Raw genomic sequence first — 17,466 nt, 5'->3', positions numbered from 1 at the left:
TTGAGAATATCTTGCAAAAACACGTGGTTCAAGTAATATAGAAGTAACTTGAATGACATATCATTTGGGTCAGTATAGACTGCTTATTAGATTCTTGGTTAAGCATCTGAAAGTCAAGGTCTTAGGCAATTTGGTTGAAAACCTGGAAGATTCTAAGCAAAGTATTTACCATTCTAAAGGATCCCTGATCTTTCAAGGACACAATAGAGATTCTTACTACAGATGTGGAAACATAATTCTTAAATTTAAGCAGGCATGTTTCCTTGGATCTTGGTAATAACTGAAATATTTGGGGGATTTAAAATGCTCTTGCTCTGTGCCTGTTTGAACTAAGTTATTTCACTGGCATATACTAAAGGCAGAATTGAAAATAGTACCATCTTTTCTCGTAGTGTGTAGTAAAGACTTGGGTGGATACCCATAGGCATCATTGGATGCGAGCAGGAACTTGCAGGCAGCAGGGTCAGCAGATGGAGAGGTCCTCTGTTCTTTTGGTGTCCTGTGAGAAGGAACACTTGGATGAGAGTGCAGCTTGTATGCTCTGTGGGTTTGGATTCCAGAAGGACTCCAACACTTATTGTTTTCTTTAAATAAAGTGAATGGGACAGTGGCCTTTCATGGGAAGAAATGGAATTTCTTAGGTGCCAGCTATGTAGTAGAGTATTAGAAAACCAGCTGCCCAGCACTTTGAGATCTTTGAGACTCCAAGTCCTTTTGAGAGTTTAGCTTGGAAGAAAGAGACCATGTGGTTCTAGCTAACTAACTAACTGCAAAGCAGTCCAGAGGAAGTTCCCAAGGTCATTTACTAGGCAATCCTATCCAATGTGAAATAGACAAATGGCAATCTGAAGGTCAGTCAGGATTCACCTCCAAATCTATTTATAACCCATGATACTTGTTCAAAATAATATTATTTTGTTAACATTAGAAAGACAAAAGTAATTGTATTTCTTGGTACTATTTCTCCTTAAAATCCTGAATAATTTATTAGTACACAAAATTAGAACTTCAGGCATTAGCAGAGTCTAAAACACAGTAATACCCTCTTGAAAGGTACTAAAGCTCACAATGGAATTCCACTCTCACTAAGGAAGTTTTGGAGAAAAAAAATTAAAAAATTGAGAATAGGTAGGGTTTGATTCATAAGCAAAAAAAATCAGGTGTTTTCTCAGCAGAGTATGGGGTAAATGAATGGTTCCAAATGATGGTTGGGCCTATGTCCAAAGCTCATCCAGTAGTGTTGACCTCATCAGACCTCAGAAGACTATTAATGCATTGCTTTCTTTGAACAGATTTGTGTTAGGAGTAGTAAGAGGCTTAGCTTGGAAGTGCCAGGAGGACATAGGGAACTAGAACAGATAGGTATGGGCTGAAAATAATTAGAATGTATTAGAAGACAGGATACCAAAGGCAGGGAATATAGTTTGCGGTGACTCTGATCGTCTCTTTCTGACATGGCACAGTCTTGAACTGGGATAGTGGTAGTGACATTGAAAAAGAAGCAGCAATAAGACATACCTTGCCATAATAAAGTAATAAGTTACCTGTGTACATAATTTGAGTTTTGAAAATGAAATGACCCAGCTTATTGATCAATATTATTCAAAACACTGAAAATGCTGTATGTATGAATGAAAGACAGGAGTCTGATTCTTCAGGGGCAATTTAGCTGTCCCCCTCCAAATGGAGTAAAACCCATACATTTAGGGAACAAACTAAGAATTATCTACAGAGCCTAGCTTTAGACCAGGGCTTAAGAAACATTTGCTGAGTAAGTTAATAGAATTGCAAAGAACACACCTAACACAAATAAATTGCTTACTCTATTCCTGCCTCAAATTTCCCTGTTCTTTATTGTAAGCAGATATTGTGGTATAAAGATATGCTTAGATGACAGGTATAAAAATTATAGGCATTATACCTTTTCATATAAAGTAGACTTGATTTAAGATGTCATTGTCAAAACCAGTATATTTTTTGCTGTCTTTTAAAAAACAAACTGATAAAAATGTTTTGTTTTGTTTTATGAAAAATACCAATAGCCTTTATTTTCTTTAGTTACTAAGTGGCAATTTCAGAGAGGGTCTCACAGTTTTCATGTTTTTAAAATTCTAAGAAGTGTCACCTGCATTAAAAATGTTTGCTAAACCTGAAATTTTAGAATGCTGTAGGATACACTTTAATTGGATCTATAAAACTAATTCCCCAAAGAGTGTACTCTGACCAGTTTACTGAAACCAATTCAGGGTTTACAGAGAGAAAAAAATAAAACACTGAAAAGCTACAAGACTTCCCTTGCTCATCTTAATGTTTAGAGGAAAGACTGAGGAATGAAGCTTTAGTGGTTCACTGGGACGACAATTCATTTTTCCCCCCCTTGGGTTGGATGAAACATATAATCCTATTTCATTTTATGTGGTTTTCTCCAGTGTTCCAAGACTGTGATAGTATTAATGCCATGAACAGTAATATGCCCGCCCACCAGAAATAGCTCATTCTAGGATTTCAGTACTAATGGTAAGCAGTGGTAGATCAATGAAATTGACAGATAACTCAAAATGACCTTTTCATTCAATAAACAATTTCAGCATTTCTAGAGAATACAATTTTTTATGTCTATTTTCTGTTTTGAGAATTTTTTTTCTTTTTTTTGGTAATGATTGTTTTTGAACCAGCACTAACATAACAAGTGGGAGAGGCACGCTACTCATCTATTATATTCTATGATGCAATAACCTTGTTTACTTGTTTATATTCTGAATTTTCTGTGTTTGGGTCTTATCTTGTAGAATGCAAGTAGACAGTTGAATAGTCAAAGAAGAGGCAACCAAAGGAAGAGAAGTATATGGCCTCGATCATCCATACACTAGCTCATCAACCTCCTAATTTTTGTGTTGATTGGATTCACAGGCCGTGAAATGGAGTCCTGTAAAGTTTTCCTGACTAAATCTCGAGTTAATTTTGCTTCCCCATAAGAAAACTTTATGAAGTTCAGAAACCAAATACTAAGTTAAAACACATCAGTGGTAACTTAGGGCCCAAAGCAGAAAAAGAACAAAGCAGATATTTGGGAAATGGTGCTTGTCAGAAATGGTAGCCTCTGCACCCCACTCTCTCTACAATCCTGGCGATAAATAATTTTGTTCCATGGATCATTCACAGGCTGACTTAGGGCAACATAGTTTTTTTGCTTTGCACTAAGATAGATAAAATCATGTTTTCTGTGAATTTCTCATTGTTTTCTTCAGTATTTCATAATAGGAAGTATGAATTTATTTTGCTTTAATTTCAGTATTTTTGTGACATTTAAGTAAGTTTTATTTATTAATTATATATATATATGTATATTATATATGTACATATATATATTTAACATGGCAAAAATGAGGTGTTTCATCAATCCTGGTGATTCTAAATATTATCATTTGGTCACAGCATGCTGGCTAGAAGTTTTTAAAAAATTTCTAACTTCTTATTTTAGGTTTCTGACTCCTTAAGAATATCCATTTCACTTTATGTAGACTTTTTAACTGAGTAATGACACCTAGGTATTAAAAAATAACATGAGTTTAACAAGACAAGTCTTTTAATGGACACATTAATGTCATCAGAACTATAAAGGCAACTTTTGACTTGCATTATCCTGTTATGTGTAATGTCTTTATTGTCTTTCATAGAAATAAAATGTGTTCTTCAATTCAGTTTTTAAGTATTATGTAATATCCAGCTGTGCTTGATTCCATTTACATTGATTGAAATATAATTGGACTGAATATAAATGATCAATGATATCAAACATCTTAAAACTATGGAATTTGGGCCTGCTCTCATATGTGATAGTTTGTTCTACAATGCTATTCTACAACTTTTTCCCTTTTCTTTTCTAGGCTTTTGCTCATGCTATTTTCTCAATCTGGAAACATTCTCTCCAAGTCCAAGTACCCAGCTCTGTTTGTTGAAATCCTTGTTATCTTAAGCCCCATGCTGCAAGGGAGATACCCACAGGGTGGCGAGTTCATATCAAAATTAACAATGTTGTATGGTACACTTAAAGATGTTAAAAGGGTAGATCACATGTAAATGTTCTTACATAAAAAAACAGGAGAGATTTAAAAAAGAAGAACTGGGTATCATAGGCCTAGAGGCCATCACAACTAAAGGCCATCAAACAAAAATGAGTTGCGAAGACATGCTTCAAGTGATGGGATTGTATAGGTGATCAGGGTAAGTAGAAGCCACTAAAACTAGAGTGGACTGACTCCTCAGGGAAAAAACAAACAAACAAAACAGGGAGAACATAAAGTAAGTAGAGCCAAGGAGGGGGTGAGAGAAATTTCAGAATTCATCTCCAATCTCCTTGCAGCTTAAAGAAGTCCTGTTGAACAGGTGCTGAGGTTTTCGCATAGCAAGGCTCTACCACACATGGCCTCCTAGAATTCCTATCTCAGATGTTGTCTGCTCAGTAAAGTCCCTTCAGTATCCTCCAAGCTACAGTTAGTAAGTCCCCTCAATACTTGACCAATATTCCAATTGTATTTTTACCTTCTAACTCAACTCAATAAATATTGAGTGCCTGCATTGTGTCAGGCATTCTGCTAGGAAATTCCTTATCAGCCTTTACTGGTCTCCCATTCCCTTTTAACGTAACACAAAGAGAATTTTCATGAGTAGAAGATGGAAGATCCCTGATTCTCTCTGTGATGGTTGTTACTATCATATTTCCGAAGTCCACAGCAGATGATTGAAGTCTAGGAACTTTCTGTACCGTCCTACACATCGAGCATGAGTTCTTTGCTAGGATTCAAGTTCCTTAGATGTGCTACCCTGCTACTATACACTGTTAGACCTGGTCCCCTCCCTGGGGACCAACTATGGTCCATACTACCAAAGGGACCTACAGACATATCTTTCTCTGAGCAGGCGTGTTTATCTTACTGCTTTTCACCCTGGGATATCTGACAATCTTCTCAATGGTTTTAGGCTTTTTATGAAGGACAGCCTTCTTCAGCTGCTCCGCTTTCACCAGGCTATAAACTCTGAAGCGATGAAATACAAAGCTAGATTATCTCAGTAAGATTGGGAAAAGGAAAGGAGAAAATATACCAGAACCTCTCAGAAATTTACTTGCCAATCTAAAGTGAAAAATAAATATTGAACAAGTAACTATTATAGATGAGAAAAATTATTGTAATTATAGCTATCAATTACACTTAGAAAATTTATTCTTCCAAAATAAGCAAGCATACTAATATTTAACTACATTTATGCTTATCGCAGTATCATCACTTATAGGAGAGAAAAAAGTGGAATCAACATTAGTGCTCAGCAATGGGAGAGTCACATGAAGTATGTGGCATCTGTACAAGGATGTACTACATGGGTATATGGGCATTAAAATGATGTTGATATTGACATGACAGGATTTCATACTATATATTTAAAGACATAATATAGGTTACAAAGAACATGAATGACAAACTGCATACCAAAGTTTTACCATAGGTTATGACTTAAGTAATCCAGGTGGTATAGGAATTCAAGAGTTTTCAGCTTTATTCTTTTGGTTCCTTAGCTTTTTTTTTAGTTGTCTGCGAAGAACGTGTATTTCCTTTTAACCATGAAAATAAAACTAAAATGAACTATTTTAAATATCAAAAAGATACAATAATTTTTATTGTGTGTCAGTCACTTTGGTAGGCATTTTACATACATTATTTCTGTTCTTTTCATCAATCTTGAAAAACAGGTATAAGATGGAATTTTGTGTTCTCTTTGTTTTTCTTCTTTGTTCCTAGAGGAGAAAGTATCAATCAGATTGGCAGATGGAACCTTCATCCCACTGGGCAGGATTGCTGTGTGGTAACAGGGTCCTGTCTCATGCGTGGCTCCTCTGCTCCACCCAGTGTTAGGTGAAGAAGATCTGCCCACCAAGGCTTTGTTTTTTCCTTTCTTTTTAATATATTAGCATACATGCCATTGCTGTTGATTTGGGTACAGTGTGGTAATGGAATGACAACAAAAATACTTGAAGCATGGGAATGAGAAGAAGAAATCTGATTTTTAAAAAGATAACTGTTGAGGAATTTCCACACAGATTGCTGGATCAAATTCTCTGAAATTACTTTATGTTCATTTTCCAACAAGAGTAGAATTTTTTTTCAGAAAGCAGTACTGTGTTAGGTATAACCATGGGCAGTATGTTCCACAACAATGATCATACAACGTTCCCTAATAGGGTATCACCCACTCATTTAATTTACAAGGGAGGAAAGCTCTACTGATTGTGGAATCAGACAAGACAAAATCTACACAAGCAATGAGACATAAAAGGATAAAATTAGTGCCTTATTTGATGATTTTCAATGCTATTGAAATATATTTTTAAAACTAGGAGAAATGAAATAGATTCTGAAAGTTACTTTTACATTTCTTTGTCTTTGCAATTTGATGCCAGATTCTTTTTATGTGCGTTAAACATATTCCTATGTAATTGTTCTTTTTTAAAGTTTATTTTATTAGTTTCAGGTGTACAAAGCAGTGTAATAGGCATTTACACCCATCACAAAGTGATAACCTCCCCCAGTCTACTATCCCTCTGACAACGTATATAGCTGTATAATACCGTTGACTATATTCCCTATGCTGTATTTTACATCCCGTGAATATATATAATTATAGTTGTCATTCAGTATTATTCTATTTCATCTTCAGGTGTATAGTACAGTGGTCAGGCAGCTACACAGTCTATGAAGTGATCCCCCTGATAAGTCCAGTGCCCATCTGGCACCCTACATAATCTTTACAACATTATTTATTATATTCCCCATGTGATGTAATTGTTCTTAAAAACACTCTTAGCAAATAAGTAATAAGTAAAGTGTGAATTGAAAGAGGACCATATCATATCAGGATCAAGGAGCTAATAAGTGATGATCTTTAACATTTTATGAACAACACTGTGATTGATTAGCTCTTCTAGATGGCAATAAAGGTAATGCTAAATAGTTAACACTTAGTGGTAAAACGCCCATTGAGCTGTGAGAATTGCAACCTGTCATGACAGAACTGATCCTTCTATGGGTGATAGATCCTGGAGTTGAGCATTATACTTCAGTTGGTTTTTAATAATACAGAAATAGATCATTCACTTGATTTATATAGCTTCTTTTATTTCTCTAAGCCTTTTCAATCTTTGCTATCTAAGGCTAGATTTGTATAGTACTTTACATTTTGCAAAATAGTATGTTTTCCCTAATCCACAGATTTTTGTCTACACAGTATCGGTTTTGCTAATACCAGTACCTTTTTCTTTGCACTTTCCTCCTCTCTTACTCCTTAAAGTTCTGATGCCACTGCTATTGGCAAAGGTGATTGGGTTGTGCAGGAAGGCTGTAACGTAACTGAGGTCTGGCTCTGACTGGGATTAGCACATCACCCACGACGAGTGAGTTAGAAACGTTTTATGAAATATTGTATACAGACGCTGGAAAAGAGAAGTTTATGATGTTGTCTCAATCATGTCCTCTGCCAAAGAGAGGACTCCTACCTTTAGGAGAGGAGAATGAGGAAACCACAGAGGGAAGCAAAGCTGACAGATTCAGAGACGTGACAATGTTATCTGACAACTTGATGTCCGATGTAGGTACCACTCTGAATCTTTCCAGTTAAGTGAATTGTTTTGTTTTGGTTTTTGGCTTAAGGTAATGTGAATTTGGTTTATATCATTTACAAACAAAATGTGAATTAATCTCAATAAATGCTCCCCATCCCCACCATGAGTGAGTTTTCATTAGCAAAAGCCTACTTCAAAGAAAGCTCTAAGTAAACAGGTAAATAGGTTGACCCACTTGATAGGTGTAATCATTCTCTTGCCTTAGTCACCCCAGGGTGAACTCATTTACAAATGAGCGCCTTTACAAAGTGCCACAAGAGGGTGAGTATGGAAGTGATGGTGTGTTCAGTAATATAGATTTTACCTCACCAAAATGGCTGCTGCCACTGCAAGTGTCTAATTTTCATGAATCACTGATAAGCATTAGTGCCCTAATATGGAATTATAGAAATAACATATCAGCCAAGCTACCTGGTTACAGGTACATTGGGCTTTTTCCATTATATAAAAGTCAACAATCTACAGTCTCCAAAAATACTAATTTTGAATTTGGTTTTGTTTTTCTACCTGAAAGGTTTCTATCAGATCCATTATTCATGCATTTACTGTATATTCTAAATATTGGCACAATGTCTTACACAAATCATTTCTCACCTTCTAATTCACTTCATAGTGGAACAAGCAATGCGATGGACCAATGCCTGTGGATTCACTCCTAGTCTTTTCATATACCCCCACTTGTGGTACTAGATTATAATTATTTTAGTAATGAAAAAAGAACTAAGTTAAACTTAGAATATGTAGGAAAGAGAAGATGTGAAAACCAAGCTTTGAGATGGGCAGAAACCAGGGCAGCTCTGATTTTGTTTACAGGAGGTGATGCTGACTGACTCTCTTAAGGCACTGTCCTCAAAAACTCACTTCTAACGAATTTTGGTTTCTGAGTGTGTTTGTGTTTGTTTGCTTGTTTTTTCTTCCCCAAGACTAAAATTTCTGGAGGAGAGAATCTGGTTTGCTTAGTTTGAGTCATGTGCCCTCTCCTATGATCAGAGTGGGAGGAGTCCATTATCAGAAAAGAACGTATATTAAATGTTAGGTATCCAAGGACTGGACTGTAGTAGCTACTACTGTTGTGTTCTCAGTGTGTTTCCTGTGCGCCTCCCTCTCGTCCCTACTTCCACATCTGATAGTAAATCAGTTCTTCTGGCTATATGGTTAAATGTATGACCCAAGCTGCTGATGAAGCGTATCTATCTGGCTGATGTTAGGGTGACTTTTCTTACGTCAAAATGTTAACGGTCATCCTATGTCTGTCATATTGAACTCTCTCACCGGCTATACAATCTCCTCTGCAGGGATAATTATAATAAAAAAAATTTTCATATTTTTAAATAAATTTAAGGGTTTCTTAAGTGTTGTAAATGAAGATATTAACTCCATATCATGAAAATGACAGTGTTGTGAAGTAATGTACTGTTTTAATTTCATTAATTTTATGAAGGTGAGTATGGACCAAAGTCAAATGTTACTTATGGTATAATGTATAAAGATTTTGAAGTTGTTTGAATATATTAAAAATTAGAGCAAGAATGTGTCTTTGTATGGCACCTAGAAATATAGGCATGACAACCTGAAGACATAACAGTCATAGCAGTTAGGGTTGTATTTATGTTTTCAGGGAAGCAAATTCTGCCAGAGATGTATGCCTGCATCATTCTATATTTTTTCTTAAAGTAATTTATTATATTGGTTCTGAAATTTTTTATTTTACACTCTATGTTACCCAATCAGACTGTGAGACAAGGATTATGCTATTCGTTTTGTATTGCATGGCCTGCTCTTTAGTTGGGAATGTGATTGCACTGGACATTTTAGTCACAGAGCGAGGGCTTTGGCTTTAGTCACAGCTGAGTTTGATTACCAGATTTACCATATGCTAACCCTGTAACCATGGGTAAGTCATTGAATCTAATCAAGCTTATTAAATTATTTGTGATTTGGGAATAACATTGCCTCTTTGAGTAGTGTGAAGAATTAGATGTAGTAATGTAAGTAAATGTCTAATCACAGTCTCTCGTGTATAGGTTTTTTTTTTGTTTTTTTTTAAAAGATTTTTATTGGGGAATTGGATGGGAACAGTACTGGGGAATTGGGGGAAGGGGAACAGACAAGTTGCTGTCGTTTTGTTCTTCAGTCTAGTTGTGGAGGACGTTGCTTCACTGACCCAAGTTGGCACCATCATTGCGCTCTTCCCGGGCGAGGCAGATCAGTCGCCGGCTTCTGGACGGCCGCTCACTGCGGCTGCTGGCCGCTCACGCTGGCTGCTGGCCACTCACGCTGGCTGCTGGCCACTCATGCTGGCTGCTGGCTACACACGGTAGCCCATGGCAACCCACTGTCACAGGGGCTGCAGCCTACGCCATCGCTGGCGACTCACAGCAGCCCAGCTCCAGGTTGAGCTGTTGTTCAGCATCTTAGCTGTGGAGAGCAGTGTCACTGGCCCTCATATGTGGGATCCAAACCGGGGCCCTCTGGCGTCCCAAGCCAGTTCTTAACCATCGCGCCACTCTGCCGGCCCCTCTCGTGTATAGGTTTTAAATGAACTGTAGCTAGTAGCATCTGTTATTCAATAAACATTTGTGGATTGCTAGGTGAATGACTTCTAAGCTCTTCTTGGTAAAAGTCATTCTCTGTCAAAATAATTAAATCAATGAATGTAAACATTTCCAGTATCTATAATGCAAGAGTAGTATCTAGTATATGTTTGATATTGTATTTTTGAATGTATGCAATTATAAAAATTTAGTATTTTATTGAATAAGAATACATGCATGCTATATAAAATATCGTTATTTGAAAAGAATGGGAGGCTCACAGTAGAATAAAGTAGGCAGAGGGTTTATTGAATTACTACAGTGAAAATTTAGTTTCATTGATTATATTCTACTGGCTGAATTAACAGATGCTGAAAATACTAACAGATATTTTAATGATGGAGCTAATTGATATATCAAATTATTCAGTGGATGATCAGCTGATGTGATTAAATATACAAGACATAAGCTATACTTAAAAATGTCTACTGATTCTATGTGCTTCATCTCACGCATTAGCATAAAATGCACACTTTTAATTTGAGGGTAACAGTAGGAAACTGTTTAAGTAGGTCACTCATAATTGAATTTGATATACGGTGTTTATTTTTTTTTGTTCTACTAGTTATCGAGCATTTTGGTTGGGTAGTCATAAAAAATAATGAAACTCAAGACCTGCATGCCTTTACCTACAACTACAGTATTACCAAGAGAAAATACTGATAGCACAGAGAATTCAGAAGATAACCTGATTTTCTGAATGCATGTCATTGTCATAGTTACTGTGTGTTGAGAAAGGAAAACTAATGAGAATAGGAAATACTATAAACCCCTTTAGGAGAAATGAAAACAGACATATAAGAGACAGGGAAAGTTCTAGCATTGTTCATGGATACTCATGAGAAAGAATCTGGAAGTTTTCAAAGTAACTGTTCCAGAATTTGGTTTTCAGATCACACCTCTCACACCATCTTTCCCTCAACCTCATACCACTTCAGCCACAGAGAAATGTCCCCTGAAATGGATCATTTCCCCTGAAATCAATGAAGATGGTGTTAAAATTAGTAACTGGTGGTAATAATAATAGGTCACATTTATTGAACACTTACTATATAATGCCAGATACCATGTGCCTTTCAGGTGTTATTTATTATTAGTTGTATGCCTACTAAGTCTTGGACACTTAGCACTAGGGATGTAACATAAAAAAAAAGTGGAAATCCATGTCCTCATTGAGCTTATATTTTACTGGGGGAAGATAGATAAATTGTCATTTAAACCTTTTCAACTCTATGAAGTTGTCACCAGTATTATGTGTATCTACTACTGAAGAAATTGAGGCATGGAGAAGTTTGGTAATTTGCTTTAAGTCATATGGCTAGGTAAGGCCTGAACTAGGAACTAACACCCTGTGATGTGTTGCTCTACCATAATATTCTGCTTTCCCTAGTCTACTGCCTTTTAATTTATAGCTCTTTGTATTTCTTGGGAAATAAGAAACCATCTACCTGCCAGCATCTGTACCCACATACTCTGCTTTCCTTCTAATAATACACATGAATTCTCTAAGTGCCACTCTGAGACCAGTCCCTCCATTTGTACCCAGATCCTTTTCTTTTTGTCTAGTCAAGGACCTTGTTCTAGCAATTTTCTTCCTTTCTCTTCTGCATTAGGTTTACCTCTCTCTCTCTACTGGACCATTCCCAATCAGAGGACATAACTGCTATTATTCTTTAATATTTAACACACATTCTGATTCATATTCTCTCTCTCCCTCTCCCCTCGTCCCCCATTCAGTTACTGACCCATTTATCTGCTCTTTGTTAAAAGCATAATTCTTTATGAGTTATCTTATACTGACTATATCCAATTGTAATTCAATTTTTTCTTAAAGCCATTGTATTCATGCTATTGTTCCCTTTTTCTCCACTGAAATTCTCTTGTCTGTTCAAGGGCTTCTATATTGCTAAATACATTGTTCATTTGTTATCATCGATATTTTACATAAATAATAACTCTTGTCCTTGAAATTCCTTCTATTTTTGGCTTCCAGTTGACCACATTCTTCTTGTTTTTTTATTTTACCAGTAGCTTCTTCTCAGCCTTCTTTATCAGTTTTTCTTTATCTAGTCACCTTCCTAATGACAGAATAATACATGGCTCAGTCCCTGGTAATTTCTCTTATTTTGCTATACTCACTTATTTTGTAATTTCCTCTATTTGGGGGGTTTTAAATACATGTATATAATCTCTGGTAGATTACACCATTCCACTCAATCATTCATTCCCTGTGTCCCTGTAACAAGACTTCACATTCTTTTCCATCGCAGTGTGACTAGATTGAACAGTGCTCCCTGTAGGCAGTGCACATCTGACTGCTTTCTCTGGCTCGGTCATGTGATTGACTGGGTTTGACAAATTAAATGTGAGTGAAAGTAACAGTATGCCAGCTCTAAGCAGAAGCTTTGTGTGTCAACAATTTGCACTCTTATTTTTTTTCAAAAGACACAAGATTAACACATACCAGAAATATTTCTTTCTTCAGCCAGGATGCTGAAATAAGAAGATAGAAGCAGAAGAGCAGCATGCATCCCATATAGCTACCAAGAAGTCATGGGAGCGAGAAATAAATGTTTGTTGTTTTAACCCAATGAGATTTGGGGAACAGGGTTGTTACTGGTGCCAAGCTGACTAAAATACCATTTATGTGCTAAAGACTCCTTAATTTTATTTCTAGCCCAATCTTTCCTTGTCTTCTAACTTACATATCCAAATGTTTATTCAACATTTTTAATTGGATAATGGCAAACATCTCACACCTAACATATCCAAAACCAAATTCCTGCCCTTTCCCCAGCACACTCCCAGCCCCTCCCTCAGTGGACGCCGTCCTTTTACTCGCTCAGGCTGGAGACATGGAATTATCCTTGATTCTTCCCTTTATCATTAACCCTGCGTTCTAATCAGGATGTACTGTTGCTCTCCTTTGAAAGTGTACCCATGTTTTTGGTTGCGAAAATGTATCACAATATATTATAAGTTTTTAAGAAATACTTTTACCTGTTGGTAGTTACTTTGTCATGTTTTAATTCCATAGATGTATTATCTTTTTGAATAAAGTGATTTTTAATTTTCCAAAAAAATAAAAATAAAAATAAATAAAATAAATAGTAAAAAAAGAAAGTATACCCATACCCTGCCACTTCTTAATATTTCTGTTGCTATTGTCCTAGTTTAAGTCACAATTTTTCATTGCCTGGATTTAAAGAACCCCCTTGCCTGCCCCCTTATATCTCCATAGCTTCTTTTCACACAGCAGTAATATTTTGAAATGACAATTAAAATTATTCTTTTGCTCATTACTATTTATTAACTCTCCATCTTATTCAGAGGCAGATACATCAAAATCCTTAAAATGGCAGAAACACTCCTAATTTGAACTGAAGGGGCTAGAGATATGGGATGAAATAAAGGAAGACTGTCAAACTCCTTGGATTTGACAGGACAGGATGATAGAGTGATTCTCCTATGAATGGGCACTATTCTTCAAGAGGAGAAAAAAATGACCCAAAGGTGATTCAGAGATGGGTCACTGCCTTGGTTTCAACAGACCAAATGGCCTCCAGTTGAAGCCTTCCGACCAGGACCACCCTGCATAACCCTGGGGCAGAACCATGGCAACAGGACTACTATCCCAGTGGGCCTGGAGTGCAGAGCATCAAACCAAAGAGGATTATTCTTGATCCTTAAGATTTGATGGAATTCACCTTGCTAGGTTTTGAACTTTCTTGGGATCCATTACCCTTTCCTTTTTTCTTGTTTCTCTCTTTTGGAATGAGAATGTCTATCCTGTGTTTGTCCCACAGATGTATTTTGGAAGCACAGAACTTGTCTGGTTTCACAGGTTTACAGCTGGAGAGGAATTTTGCCTCAGGATAAATTATAACAGGAGGAGGCTTATCCATATCTAATTTAGATGAGACTTTGGATTTCAGATTTTAGAGTTGATACTAGAACAAATTAAGACTTTTGGGGCTGTTGGGATGGTATGGATATGTACTTCATGTGAGAAGTACATGAACTCTGAGGGGGGCAGGTACAAAATGGACTGAATTTTTGTTCACCCAAAATTCATATGTTGAAGCCTTAACCCCCAATATGATGCTGCTTGGAGTTGGGGCCTTTGGAAGGTATTTATGTTTAGATGATGTCATGAGGGCGGGGCCTCCATATAAGAAGAGGAGAACCCAGAGCTTCCTCCCAACCCGCTGCATGCCCAGGGGAAGGCAGTAGCCTGCAAGCCAGGAGAAGGGCTCTCACCAGGAACTGAATCGGCCAGCACCTTCTTCTTGGACGTTCCAGCTCCCAGAACTGGGAGAAATCAATGTCTGTTATTTTAAGCCTCGTAATTTATGGCATTGTGTTATAGCAGTCCAAGCTAACTAAGACATGCTCTCTTAAACTCTGATGAAACTCTGCATCACCCTCTAAGTCTCCAAAATAATTCTTCAGCTGTGTTCTTGCCATCCATGAAGATGAATTTCAGGAAAAGATCACTTCTAAATCAGTGTATTTTGACACATCAAGGAGAGATTTCCTGAAACCTCTTGGCTTTGAATCATGTAGACTTAAATGAGCTACTACATGGCCTTGTCTTTCAGCTTAGCAGATGCATTTTCTTGTATATAAGATCAAGTATCAGGGCTGGCCAAGTGGTATGTTGGTTAAGATCTGGCTTGGGACGCCAGCTCTGTGCAGCAGGGCCCTGGTTCGGATCCCACATGAGGGCCAGTGACACTGTTCTCTACAGCTAAGATGGTGAACAACAGTTCAACCTGGAGCTGGGCTGCCGTGAGTCGCCAGCAATGGCGTAGGCTGCAGCCCCTGTAAGATACCATGTGTGGCCGGCAGCCGGCGTGAGCGGCCAGCAGCCTCTGTGAGTAGCCATCCAGAGGCTGGCAACCCATCTGCTTCACCTGGGAAGAGCGCAATGATAATACCAACATGGGTTGTTGAGGTGACGTCCTCCACAACTAGACTGAAGAACCAAAGGACAGCAACTTGTCTGTTCCCCTTCACCGATTCCCCAACACTGTTCCCCTCTCCTAATTCCCCAATAAAAATTTTTAAAAAAACAAGTATCTCAAGAGTAGGGTAATTTTATTAAAGATTTATGTTTTTTCCTTCATGGTGTAGATTTTCAAAATAAAAATATTTCTCAGAGCCAGAAAATGCATTTTACGACAGTTTAGTAACCTTAGTTCCATATAGGACTGGCTTTTTCCATGGCACAAGCTCAGTAACACACATAGGTATATATTCACTCAGGATGATGCCACAGTCTTTCTGTATCTTTAGAATGTTTGTATTTAATATGCGTCCAGTGGAAGGACAGAAATGGTAAGAGGAAATGGGGATGTTAACTTAAAAACATGGTTGATGAAGACCACCTTATTGCTATCTGTTGCAGATTATTTGTTTTAACATGTAGGTTAAAAGAAGGAAAACAACCTATAGAACTTTAAGCTAGCTATTTCATGGTGATCAAGACAAACTCTGGGTGTGTGGGACTCTTGGAGATCTTCTCCTGCTTTTGTGTAAAGTAATGAGGGTGGTTCACAGTCTCTACTGAGTTGCTCCTGGATACAGAGAGAACAACTCTTACTGCTCCATGTCCAGCTGCTGAAATAAAATGGCTGAAGAAAAGAGGCATTATTAGTTCCTGTTTTATTTTTCTTGTCTGTAACTAATCAGTCATCAGATTCAGGAAAGGCTGATATTGCTTGATACTCTCCCCTACTCTGCGTTCCCATTGCCACTACCTTAAGCTCGTAATCGCTTCCTACTGTATTTATTACAGTGCTCATCGTGCCTCCCCTTTTCACATCGTACATACAGTTACCTTTCTGTAGCACATATATATCATCAGACTGCTCTCCAGCTGCAAATTCTTCAGTGGCCTCTCATGACTATCAGGGGCTAGTCCAGCGGTTCTCAACCTTTCACAGGGGTCGCCTAAGACCATCGGAGAACACATATTTTCAATGGTCTCAGGAAACAAGACACCGCTCCTCTATCCGTCTCCAGGCCCACATGCAGATACGCCCACATACGAGTACCCGGCGACCCCTGTGAAAGGGTCATTCGACCCCCAAAGGGGTCGTGACCCACAGGTTGAGAACCGCTGGTCTAGTCCAACATCTTAACAGGAAACACTGAAATACACCTAAGTCCAAAAAATGTTTTTGCCATCATTACTACTTTGCAGTCTCATAACACAGATTCCTTTAAAATCATCTTTTTGGTTCCCAGCTTCCCTGATATTGCAGGCTTGAGCTTTGTCTGTCTACTAGATAATCTACACTGCCCTGCGCTCTTTTAGAACCAAGGACATATGCTTTTCAACCTGTCTGTAATCGTCTGTTGTCAGTTTTCTCTAAAAGAGTAGAAGCTTCATGGAGTCAGAAAGTATGTCTTATTCACTGTTTGGCCATCAGGGCACAGGAAAATTCCTAATACGTACTAAATATGTTTAGATAATACTCTTCAATTTAAATAAATTACCCTCTTTCCTAAAATTGCCAATTATTTTCATCTCAGCTTTTGACAGGAACTTGGAAATAATGTTGGCCATCGTCCTGCCTAACGTGTGAATTTTCCACCATCAGGCCTCTTGGAACACCACAGATAACAGGGACCTCACTGCCACTTAAGGAAACCTGTGTCCTTATTAGGTAGCTTTAATATGTATAATTTTCTTCTTTATGTTGAGCCAGAGTATGCCTTTAAATTTCTATTCTAATTTATCTTCCTTTGCCCCATTGAACCCCATCTACTGTTCTTGCAGACATCATAAATAATGGAAGGTTTTGGCTCTCGATGTATCTTGCTGCTATAACAGACTTTACTTTGTAGGTGGAGAAAAAGACATTATTCAGGAGCTTCCTAGTATATATCCGCACCTAATGCAGAGGGCCGTTCATTGCAATATTACCCAATTAGACCAAAGCATTTAAATAATGTATTCATCACTGAACAGTGAAAGGTTATGCTAATAAAAGGAGTGCATAGTAATGTGTAATATGCTTCAGGGAAATGTAAAATTCTAAAAACTGGGCATTATGCTTTCAATAATGAAAGATTTAAAGTCATCCTAAAATATGGTGACTTTTTGCAATTTCATTAGAACACCAAACTGAATAGAGAGGATTCTTTTAACAATATATACTAAAATGCTGAAATTTGGCTTAAGAAAGCCTG

The 17,466-nt window shown here is 37.4% G+C and overlaps 1 protein-coding gene across 2 annotated transcripts in view; it reads left to right on the top strand.

The window, feature by feature from the left end:
* LOC109395055 (cytochrome c oxidase subunit 7B2, mitochondrial) overlaps nt 1–17,466 on the top strand; it is a 107,371-nt gene that overhangs the window by 69,608 nt on the left and 20,297 nt on the right. Inside the window, exon 1 of one of the 2 annotated variants that reach the window (XM_019665779.1) lies at nt 4,152–4,224. The exons of the other annotated variant lie outside the window; for it this stretch is intronic. The gene's annotated coding sequence lies outside the window, so the exon portion shown is untranslated. Of the gene's footprint in view, nt 1–4,151; nt 4,225–17,466 lie in introns of those variants that run through there. 2 annotated transcript variants of the gene reach the window in all.

This window comes from Hipposideros armiger, unplaced genomic scaffold (genome assembly GCF_001890085.2).
Source record: "Hipposideros armiger isolate ML-2016 unplaced genomic scaffold, ASM189008v1 scaffold_452, whole genome shotgun sequence".
Lineage (NCBI taxonomy): Eukaryota > Metazoa > Chordata > Mammalia > Chiroptera > Hipposideridae > Hipposideros > Hipposideros armiger.
Note: the sequence above shows the minus strand (reverse complement) of the source record. Positions and strands in the feature narration are given on the sequence as shown.